The sequence below is a fragment of the Vicugna pacos genome, chromosome 5, assembly GCF_048564905.1.
Source record: "Vicugna pacos chromosome 5, VicPac4, whole genome shotgun sequence".
NCBI classification, from domain to species: Eukaryota; Metazoa; Chordata; class Mammalia; order Artiodactyla; family Camelidae; genus Vicugna; species Vicugna pacos.
In genome coordinates this window covers 95,752,504-95,762,457 of record NC_132991.1, presented here as the reverse complement: position 1 = coordinate 95,762,457, position 9,954 = coordinate 95,752,504, and the positions used below count along the sequence as shown (strand labels likewise).

Here is a 9,954-nt window from a genome sequence, read left to right as displayed (position 1 = left end):
CGGCCGCCCTCAGGGGATTGCTGGGTCCCCCGAACAAAGAGCTGTTTCCAGGGCTTGGCCAAGTTCAAGCCGTCCTCTGGGAACCCCCGGAGGACTCGCCCCTGGGTGGAGCCGGCCCGGAAGGACGGGCGCTGCCCACTTGCTGGGCGCTGTCCCGCCCACGCCGCTGCTGCCAGGGTCCACCATGTGGCTGGAGGAGGACCCGGATTCCAGTTGTCTTTCTCAGCACCTGAAACAAGCCGTCACCTTGCTCCTCGGATGCGGCCTTGCTCACTCACCCGGCCGCGTCCTGAGCTCCCGCAGGTGGGGAACCCGTTCACCTCGTGGGTCAAGCTCCCAGCGCACCCAGGACGTGGCGACCCCACTGGACTACGCAGCTGTTGAGTGGTGCTCCAGGAACAGATCTCTCTCCGACTGGCAGTCCCAAGCTTTGCTGCTCCTGAGGAAGGTGCCCGGGGTGCAGGGCCGTCACTCCCAGGGAGACCGGAGAGAAGGGGCTGGGTGGGCACGGAGGATAGGGGAGGTGCCAGGCTGGGGACCCTCGTCAGCCAGCCCCAGGGGAGCAAGGAGCAGTGCGGCCGGTATCTGTCCCCCTGTTTGGAGCCAGGAGCCACAGACCTGCTAGTGGGAAGATGGTGGTGACCGTGTGGGTGGCCTATGGGCTGGGGGCAGGGTGGGCCCAGTGCAGCCTCCCATCGCTCAGACCAGCCTGGGCTGTGTGAAGCTGGAGGGAGGGCAGAGCCCAGGGCGGGTGGGGATGTGGGCTCAGGGGCAGGGCCTCCTCCTGAGGGGGCCCTGCAGGGTAAAAGCAGGCTTTTGCAACCCGGCAGGTGGGCTGAGTCCCAGGGTGGGAACAGAGGGCTCTTCTGGACCCCGAGGGGAGGCACTGGCAGGGCGAGGCCGAGAGCGTTTCCAGCCCTCTTTGGCCCGCTGGTGAGACTGCACGGGGCTGACTCTCTGTGCAAGAGTAAATCCCTCCTGGGGGGGGGCATCTGAACCTGGGTTAGGGACCTCCCCCCCCCAGGGAAACAGGCTGAAAGCAGGAGGTGGAGGCCCTGAGGCCTGAGGGAGGGAGGGCTGGTCAAGGGGCAGGCTGTTTCGAGACTCAGGGGTGGGCTGCTGGTCTCAGGGGATGCGGGGGTGGGGATCAGCTCGGCCCCATCTTCCCTGCAGCCTTGGGTGCAGGCCCAGGTGAGGGATGGTTCCAGCCCCGGCACTGCTCACAGGAGGCTGCAGCCCCCCTGTCTCCCAGCACATCAGGGATGTCCCCATGGATAATGGAGGCACCGGGCTGAAATGACGAAGCTGAGGAATTGGGTGAGAAAGGGGAGGCTGTGACCACAGTGTGCAGCCATGACCTGGCCAGCCAAGCTCAGCCTGAGCCCCCAGCCCCAGATCAGTTCGAAGTGAGCAGGATGTGGCCATGGCCCACTGCTGCTGGGGGTCCAGGGGGCCCTGGAGGTGGAGTCGCCCCTCCCTAGAGGCAGTTGGTAGCTTGGACTGGGTGGTGACACCGACCAGCTTGCCTGTCTCCTCGGTGCCAGCCCTTCAGTGAGAGTCTGGCAGAGGTGTCCCAGGGAAGGGGACGGCCCCAGACCAAAGTGCTCCCCGGGCCCGAGGTCAGGGCTGGAGCCGGGGGTGTGTGCCCACTGTGCCGAGCCTGAGCCCCAGGCGTCCCAGAACCCGGCTGAGGCAACACCCGGAGGCACTCCCTGCTGGTTTCTGGCAGGGCGCGGAGAGCATTCAGCATGAGAGGGAGCAGTCCCTTCAGCAGATGGTCCTGGGCCACCTGCAGTTAGACCCCCGCCTCACACCACACACAGGCGGGAACTCACAACGGGTCAGAGGCCCTCGGAAGAGCTGAAGCTGCAATGCTCTTGGAAGAAAATGGGTAAATCTTCAGGACCTTTGATTTGGTGACAGGTTTTAGACATGACACCAAAAGCACAGGCAACAGAAGAAAAAACTGGATACATTAGACGTCATCAAAGTTAAAAACCTCTGTGCGTCAAGGGGCACAGTCAAGACAGTGCGAGGACGACCTGCAGGCGGGGGAAGATGTTTGCAGGCCGTGTCTCCGGTAAAGAGCTGGTGTCTAGTGCGTGTGCGTGTGTGAGCGTGTGTGTAGAACACGGACTGTTACCGCCCAACCACAAGCGGGTCATACAACCCAATTAAAAAGCGGGCAGAGGACTTGAGTGGCGTTTTCCCAAAGAAACTGTGCAAATGGCCAACAGTTACATGAAAAGAAGCTCAGCCTCATCGGCCATTAGGGGAACACACATCGAAACCACAGCGAGTGCCGCCTCCTCACACCCACGAGGGTGGATGTGATAAGAAAGAGGGGCAGTAACGAGTGCTGGCCGGGATGTGGGGCACGTGGAGCTGCCAGAGGTTGCTGACGGGAATGCAAGGTGGTGCAGCCGCTGGGGAAAACAGTTCGGTGGGTCCTTGAAAAAAAGTGGAATTGCCACGTGAGCTAGCTGTTGCAGTCCTCGGAGTATGCCCCAAAGAACTGATGCAGGTAGTCAGACAAAAACTTGTACCTGGGTGTTCACGGCAGCATTATTCACAGGTGGAGTCCCGGGAGAAAGGCAGTGTGCCCCTACTGTACCTCCAGCCCCTGACGGGGACCTGCGTTTGTCGCTGGATGCGAGCTCCTCCTGCTCCTGGAAGGCAGGTCCCCGGGGAGGGAGGAAAGGAGGGCGGGAAGGCCCAGCGAGAGAAGAGCTTCTCAGACTCAGAGTTTTATGTTTCCCATCCCACGGACACCTGTGTGCCAGACGAGAGCGATGTCGCGACGTCCAGTCGCCACAGAGGCTACTCTGTGTGTTGTGGCCACAGCAGGCTGAGGTGCACTCCGAGAGGAGCCGGTGTATGGCTCCTTCACCCATCCTTCCAGGCCGGACAGTGCAGCAGCCGCAGGTGAGCGAGGCCTTTCCCTGCCCCCCACCTCTGTCTCCTTAGCCCGGGGGAGCTCCCAGCGGGGACAGTCACCTCTGCCCTGGCCTCTGACTCAGCCCCACTCAGCACAGGCTGGCTTCCCCTGAGCGTTCCCTGCTGCACACCTCCCTCCTGTCCTGGTCCAGGCCGGTGGGCCTGCCCGGGTTCTGCTCCTCGCCCGAGGACCCCAGACGCCCTGCTGCTTCTGCCCCCAGGCCTGCGGTGTACGGGCCACAGCCCTCAGGGCTGGCAGCAGGAGGCGCGGAGCAGTGGCCACGGCCAGCCTGCTTGCTGGCGCTCTCGTTGCCGCAGAAAGACCCCAGCCTCAGGCTGCCTGCAGCTTTTCTGGAAGGAGCCATTCTCACCAAATGGCCAGTTCTATACCTGTACCCCAGGCTGTCCAGGTTGGGTATTTTAACTTAATTGCAGTTGTGGAAAAGGTGCTTCACACACAGAGACCTTGCCTGCTGGCCAGCCCCCCACCCCCCGCCCCGGGCCCAGGGAGGACCTGGTTTGAGTGCACCGGCACCCGGGGTGCTGTTGTGTCAGCTTAGCAGGAGGGGCTGCGACCTTGGGACACTGGGTGCGACTGCCCACCCCGGAGGGTGTGCTGCGGGGCCTCGGGCAGGGGTGGTGTTTGCTGAAGCCCCCCGGAGGGGCAGAAGGCTCCCGCTCTCAGGTAAGATCCGGTTGCACGACCGCCCCCGGGATTTAAAGCTCCCTAAGAGCTGTAAGATGCATTCTAGTAATGACGTGTGTGTGTGTGACGGTCACAACTTGAAAAAAAAGTCCCCAAGCCACACCCTCCACCCCGAGCACTGAGGTTAACGCTGCAGGATGCCCTTCCAGAACTGTCTCTGGGTCTCACCTGGGAGCCCCGGGAGACCACGTAGTTCATTGTCGGGCAGCTTTTAAACCGAAGCCTAAGTCCTGGCGGTCTTTCCACGTCTGTCTGTCCAGATCTCCCTTGTTCCTTTCAGCCTGGTGCCCATATTCCGAGAGATGGCTGCATTCTCCCTCGTTTACCCGCATCTCTGCTCAGCAATTTTATTATTTCAAACAAAGCCATGTTAAGACTCCGCCAGGTGTTCCGAGTGAGCACACGCGAGCTCCTCTGTGGAGGGGAGGGGAAGCGCACCTGCTGGGTACGGGATGTGCCTTCTAACGTCCTTGCAAGCATGGCGGCTGAACTGTCCTCCCAGAACAGCGGGTGGGCGAGGGCCCCGCCCCGTGCCGCCCGGGGGAGGGCGGTTCTGCTCCCTGAGGGCTAGGAGGCTGAGGCGCTCTCGCAACTCCACGCACCTGGTGCGCTTCCCGGGCCGATGGTCGCGTCCTCGGGGTTGCCCGCCGCGCGGCTGGTCGTCTTGTGCTGGGTTTCGAGCGGCTCTCTGTGGATCACGGAGCGGCCTGCTGCCTGGAGTCTCTGTTGCAGACGCTCCGCCCCCGGCCCCCTGACCACGCGAGTCCACAAGAACCCGGCCCACGGGGGTGCGTCTCCGCATGCCCCCTCCCGCCCTGCGTGTGTCTGTCTGCACCAAGACCTCACGTGAACACCGTCCTTTCATGGGACATGTGTTTCTTTTCAAACTTTCTTGGCTATTCTTTCAAAAGTTCTCCTCCGTAAGAACTTGGGCTCGGCCTGTTGCGTCTCAGGAATTGCCCTTAATTTGTAGGTTAGTTTTGGGAGAACTGATTTTTTTCTCAAAACTGAGAATCCTCTGTCTTTCACATTTTCCCCTTTCTTCAGCTTTTTAAAAATTGCTCTTCAGCGACGTTTTATAATTTTTATCATCTAGGCCTTTTACAGTCTTGGATTTACTTTCAGACGATTTTGGCTCTTGTGAGCAGCATTTTGGACAATGCGTTTTCATCAGTCGCTACTTGTCAGTGACTATTGAGTGTTGCTTGTTCATCTCACGACTTGACTAAATTATCTAACTTGTTCTAACAGCTGTTCAGTCGGCCCCCTTCTGATTTCCAGGTGGCGCCTGTAATTACTCAGAGCTTGATCTTTTCGTTTTCAAATATTTATGCCCTTTATTTCTTTTTGAAAACCTACATCGTTGCCTTGGCTAGGCTCTGTGGTGGGACACTGATAAAACATGAAATGTTATAAAATATTTGTAACGATGGAGACACTGGGCTTTTCTTCTAATGCTCAGGGGGATGCTGTTAAAGTTTTACCGTTAATCATGGTGTTGGCTGGAGGTTCTAGAAGAAATCGGATCAAGTTGGGGAAGTTAGCTTCTGTTCCCTTCTTGCCAAGAAGTTTGTTTTTAAAGCTTTAGTGGGAAAGGGTTCGGAAGTTTTTCAATACCTGTTTGGATGATCATATTTTTTTCTTGTCACTTCTTTGTTTTCACTTTGTTTCTATTTTTGGGGTGGTTTGGGGGGTTTTTTGTTTGTTTATTTTGTTTTTTGAGGGGAGGCAATTAGATTTATTTATTTTAGTGGAGGTGCTGGGGATCGAACCCAGGACCTCATGCTTGCTGGGCATGTGCTCTGCCCCTGAGCTGCCCCCGCCCCCTCTTCTCGCTTCTCAACGTAATGGGTTATGTTTGTTGATTTTCTGATGCTGACGCATCCCTATACCTGGAATTGAACCCCGCATGAAAGGAAGGCATTTTCAGCCCCATCCTGGCTGTGCTTGGCTGAGGTCAGCCCCCAGGGCCTCTGGTACTGACAGGCCGGCTGACCCCTCCTGCCCTGGGGCTCCCAGCCGGCTCGGGGTGGTGGCCACATCCCCGCAACCGCGCCTGCAGGGGAGGAGGGCCTGGCAGGCACCGGTGGCCCCACCGCCGGCCTCTGGCTGCTGTTCAGCCAGGTGTGGGGGCAGCACCTGTCGGGCCTGGCCTGCCTCAGCTGCTGGCCTGCCTGGCAAGTTCCCCGTGGGGCCCCGGCCCCTTCCACCATGTCCCCGGGCTTCCCGTGGCCTGCTTGGCGTCCGTCAGCATTGCCGGTGCTCATGACGCCGCCAGCCTGCCTCAGGGACCCTGGTGGCATGGCCTTTCTCAGCGTTACCTAGAGACAGTGGGGGTCTCCAGGAGGGGCTGCACATCCTCAGCTGCTCGGGGGGAGGGACCCTGCGTGAGGGAGTCACGCGAGCAGGGCCCACCTGAGAGCCTTGGGCGTCCTGTGTCTTGTGTGTCCCAGATGGGCAGGGTCATGCCCTCACGTCGCCCTGCCTGTCCCGCAGCTGCGACCCGGGGGGCCTGCACTCTCCGCTCGCACATCTTGGTGCAGTTGTTCCTCTGGAACACCGCCCTGGGAGGTGCATGGGGGAGTGATGCCTGAGGGCTGGAGGCAGAAGACTCCCCCGTGAGGTCTGGGTGCTGGCCTGTGCTCGGCTGTCCTGGGCCTGGGAGCCCAGCAGGCTGGTGCCCCGAGCAGATCTGCAGAACGGGACACATGGCGGCAACAAAGACACTCACCCCTTCATCCGAGCAGCAACCGCTGCTGCCAGCTGTGGGCGCTTGGCTCCCGGCCCCGGGAGGGCTGGCGCCCTGTTATTACAGGCCAGCGTGTGGCTCGGCGGCTCCCTGAGGTGCTGCAACGCCCATCTGCAGATGGTGTGGGCCCTGCAGGCATGCTGTCCTCCTGGAGGGCCGCAGGAAACCCGGGAACGCAGGACATGCGGGGCAAAATGGGGCAGAGCCCTGGCAGAACAAGGCACGTGGACCGGGCAGCAGGAGGCGGCCTCCAGACCCCGCCTGCCTGTCCCAAGAGCTCAGCCGGGGGTCAGGCCCTCCAGGGCGCCCCCCCCCCCCCACCGCCGGGGCCTGCTCGCCCGGGAGGCCGGCCTTTAAGCCTTTGTTTTCTCAGGGAAAAGACACAGGTCAAACATTGGCTGTGACCCCAAGGCCTTCATCCTCCCTGCGCCTCCCTAGTAGCCCCCCAGCACTAAGCAGAACCCACCGAGGCCCTTTGGGCCCTGTGGGCGGTGTTGGCTCGTCTGCGTCTGTCCCGGCAGTGGACCAGCAGGGCGGAGGGCAACGGTGCACAACCCAGGACCCCTCTCAGGCCGTCCTCTCTCTGCCCACAGCAGGGGTCTGGCCTGGTGCCCTGGCTCCTGGGTACCAGCCCCAAAGCCTGGCAGCCCTGAGGAGGGCTTCTTGGCAGGGCTCACCTGGCCACCTGTGGCCTGGCCGGCTCCTAACTCCCTGGAGGGACAAAGCCTCACTGATGGATTAAAAATAAAAAGAAATAGAAAATTACAAAACTCGGGGAGAGGCTCTGCGAGGCTCGTTGGACACGATGCAGATTCTCCGAACTGTGGTTTTGATGACTGCGGCGGGAGCGGCGGCCAGGAGACCGTTTCCCTTGAAATGCGCAGTGGTTTTGTTTCTTTTTTTTTTTTTTCCCCTTTAAATTATAGGAGGAAGGAGCACTTGGCAAAGTAGAGTTTGGGACTTGCCAAGCCCAAACTATTTGAAAAAAAGAAATCACAAGATTTTTGCCCAAACTCTAAAAAGCCTTTGATTCTGTTTGGAATTCGAGGTCTATGCAGCTGGCCCTGAAGGCGGCCTGGCAGGGGCGGAGCCTTGGGCCAGGCCCCCCAGTGTGACCACAGTGGCCCTGGGAGGTGGCCTAGGTAGGAGGATCCCACGCACGGCCCTCCCGACTGCGGCGTTCTCTAGCTAAGAGAGCCGAGTCCCGGAGGGGCAACGGCCGGAGCTCACTGAGACATCCACGTACCCTCTCACCTTCACACCGCCCCCGCCAGTGCAGACCTCAGTGTTCAGAGAAGCAAGTGGATGGTCTCCTGCTCCTCTGCCCCCGTGTCTGGGACCCCCGGGACAGCAGGACAAGTCTCCCTGCAGCAGCTGTGGGAGGTGGGCTCCAGGGTCTGCCTGGTACAAGTTGGAGGGAACGACCCACACGAGACCACCCTCAGGTTCTGCAATTCACTCAGCAAAGCTGCTGCACACAGGGTTACGGTTTTTCCCAGGAAAGGAGGCAGCTTAAAGGCAACCCCAGGGAGAAACTCAGGCAGAGCCCCGGAGAAACACTGGACAAGAGCCTTGCACCGTCCTCACATGGAGATGGGGCCACGTGCCTCCCGGCATCCACATGAGACCGTGCGCCCCGAGCACAGCGACCAGCGGGCACCCTGGAGGCGTCCAGTTACCCTGGGGTTCTGCAGGAAGCGTAAGCATGACTGACTGACTGACTGATTGTCCAAGTGGCTGACCTCAGCCTCCAGCCCCTCCTGAGGTCAACTGATTCCACATGACCCCAAGGCTGCACCCCCAAATCACCCTGTCACTACTTGGTGTGGCCTGAGGTCCCCAGGTGAACAAAGGCACCTACCAGGCAGGACCTTCCAGAGGCTCAGAGGCCACCTCCCAGAAGCTGGGGGCAGTGGCCAGCCCCCGCCTGGGGCGCGGTCACTCTGCTGTACGGGCCTGCCCTGGTACGTCTGGGGGGCTCCTGTAGGGAGCAGCATGCTTTCTCCTGAGGTTTCTCTGCTGCCTGGGTTTGTTTCCCCGTTGTCACCCAAGCCCTCTCTGAGGTCGCCCTCCAAGGGGTTCCCTGGATGGGGAGTGGGGAGCAGAGAGCGGATGGGAGGCGGGCCCCTTGGGGTATGTGTCCTGCGGGCTGCAAAGCCCCGTGCGTCTTGGCCAGACGTGGGGTCGGCCTGTCTTTAGGGCTGGCCGGGGAGCGCCCAGTTCTGCCTCAATGAGGTGGGCAGGCAGGCAGCATCCTGGAAGCCCTTGGGCCGCCACCCAACGCTTCTCCCCAGGGTCCCAAATGCACAACTGAGGATGAACTTGGGGGCTCAGCCCCAGCAGGATGGCCTGCAGCCCCCTCCCAGGTCAGCGTGGGTCGCAGGAAGAGGCCACCAACAGCTCTTGAGGAAGAGAGGGAGCAGCGAAGCAGGCCATTCTGGAATCTTCTGGAAGTGAGACTCCATCACCTTGGGTGATTGATGACAGACCTGGGGCTGCCTGCCAGCCATCAGTGCAGGGAGAGGGGCGGGGCTGCCTGGCGGGGCTGCAGGGGCTCCCTGCCAGGTGCCTCCCCCACCCCAGCCCGCAGCACAGCCCAGCTGCCTCCACACGCGGCCCGGACAGGGAGAGGCTGGGTCTGGAGGGCCCGCAGGGCCTCCACCTGGGTTTGCCACGACCAGCTCGGCCTCTTCCTCCCTCGGCCGCAGTGCCTCCTTCTGAGCACTGACGAGGTTTGGCTCCAACAGTGGTCTGCAAACTTTATTTCTAGTAGAAAATGTTTATTTAAAATAATAACTTACCTGGACCCTGACCAGTCCATAAAATGGACAAGCCCGAAGCTCTCTGGGCTCTTGCGGGGAAGGGGGCCCCCACTCCACCCTTGCAGCCCTGCTGTGCCAGAAACAGACCGAAGCAACATGGATGGCCTGGCGCTCGGCATCCTGAGAGAAGGAAGCCAGAAAGAGAAAGAAAAATACCACTGGCTATCAGTCACACGTGGACTCTAAAAAAAGACAAAAATGAACTTATTTTCAAAACAGAAACAGACTCACAGACACAGAGAACAAACTTAGGGTTACCGGTGGGGGAAGGGGGTGGGAAGGGATAAATTAGGGGTTTGACGTTTCAGATACTAACTAGTTTATGTAAAATAGGTGAGCCAGCTTCTTCCGTAGAGCACAGGGGACTGCGCTCAGTGTGTTGCGGTAACCTGCAGTGAAGAAGAACTGGAAAGGGACGTGTGTGCACACGTGTGACTGGGACATTGGGCCGCCCCCGGAATGGCCCCAACACTGTAAGCCACCTCTACTTCAATAATAAACAGAAACAAATGGAGCCAAGAGCACATCTTGTCATCAGCAAGGCGATGCCTGGGGGCCCCTCGTGTCCCGGGGCTCAGCTCCGACCCTGAAGCCCGCTGGCTGTGGGCAGCAGCCCCGTCTGCAAACACCTGCCCAGCGGCACCTGGCTTAGTCTTGGACCAAATCACCGTGGGCCGAAGCCTGGCCGAGCGGTCACGTACACTGAGCCCCGGGTCGCCCAGGCTTCAGAGCACAGGATC

The 9,954-nt window shown here is 60.2% G+C and overlaps 1 long non-coding RNA gene across 3 annotated transcripts; it reads left to right on the top strand.

Annotated features, from left to right (window-relative positions):
• The first annotated feature begins 774 nt into the window (after positions 1-774).
• On the top strand, positions 775-9,709 carry LOC140696521 (uncharacterized). 3 transcript variants are annotated; one of them, XR_012072981.1, is made up of 3 exons: positions 775-2,925; positions 7,892-8,845; positions 9,548-9,709. It is a non-coding gene; the product is annotated as an uncharacterized lncRNA (long non-coding RNA). The 3 variants fall into 3 exon arrangements; XR_012072982.1 differs by lacking the exon at positions 9,548-9,709 and having other exon boundaries at positions 775-2,443; positions 2,576-2,925; positions 7,892-9,462; XR_012072983.1 differs by lacking the exon at positions 9,548-9,709 and having other exon boundaries at positions 7,892-8,091; positions 8,687-9,462.
• Positions 9,710-9,954: the final 245 nt, after the last annotated feature.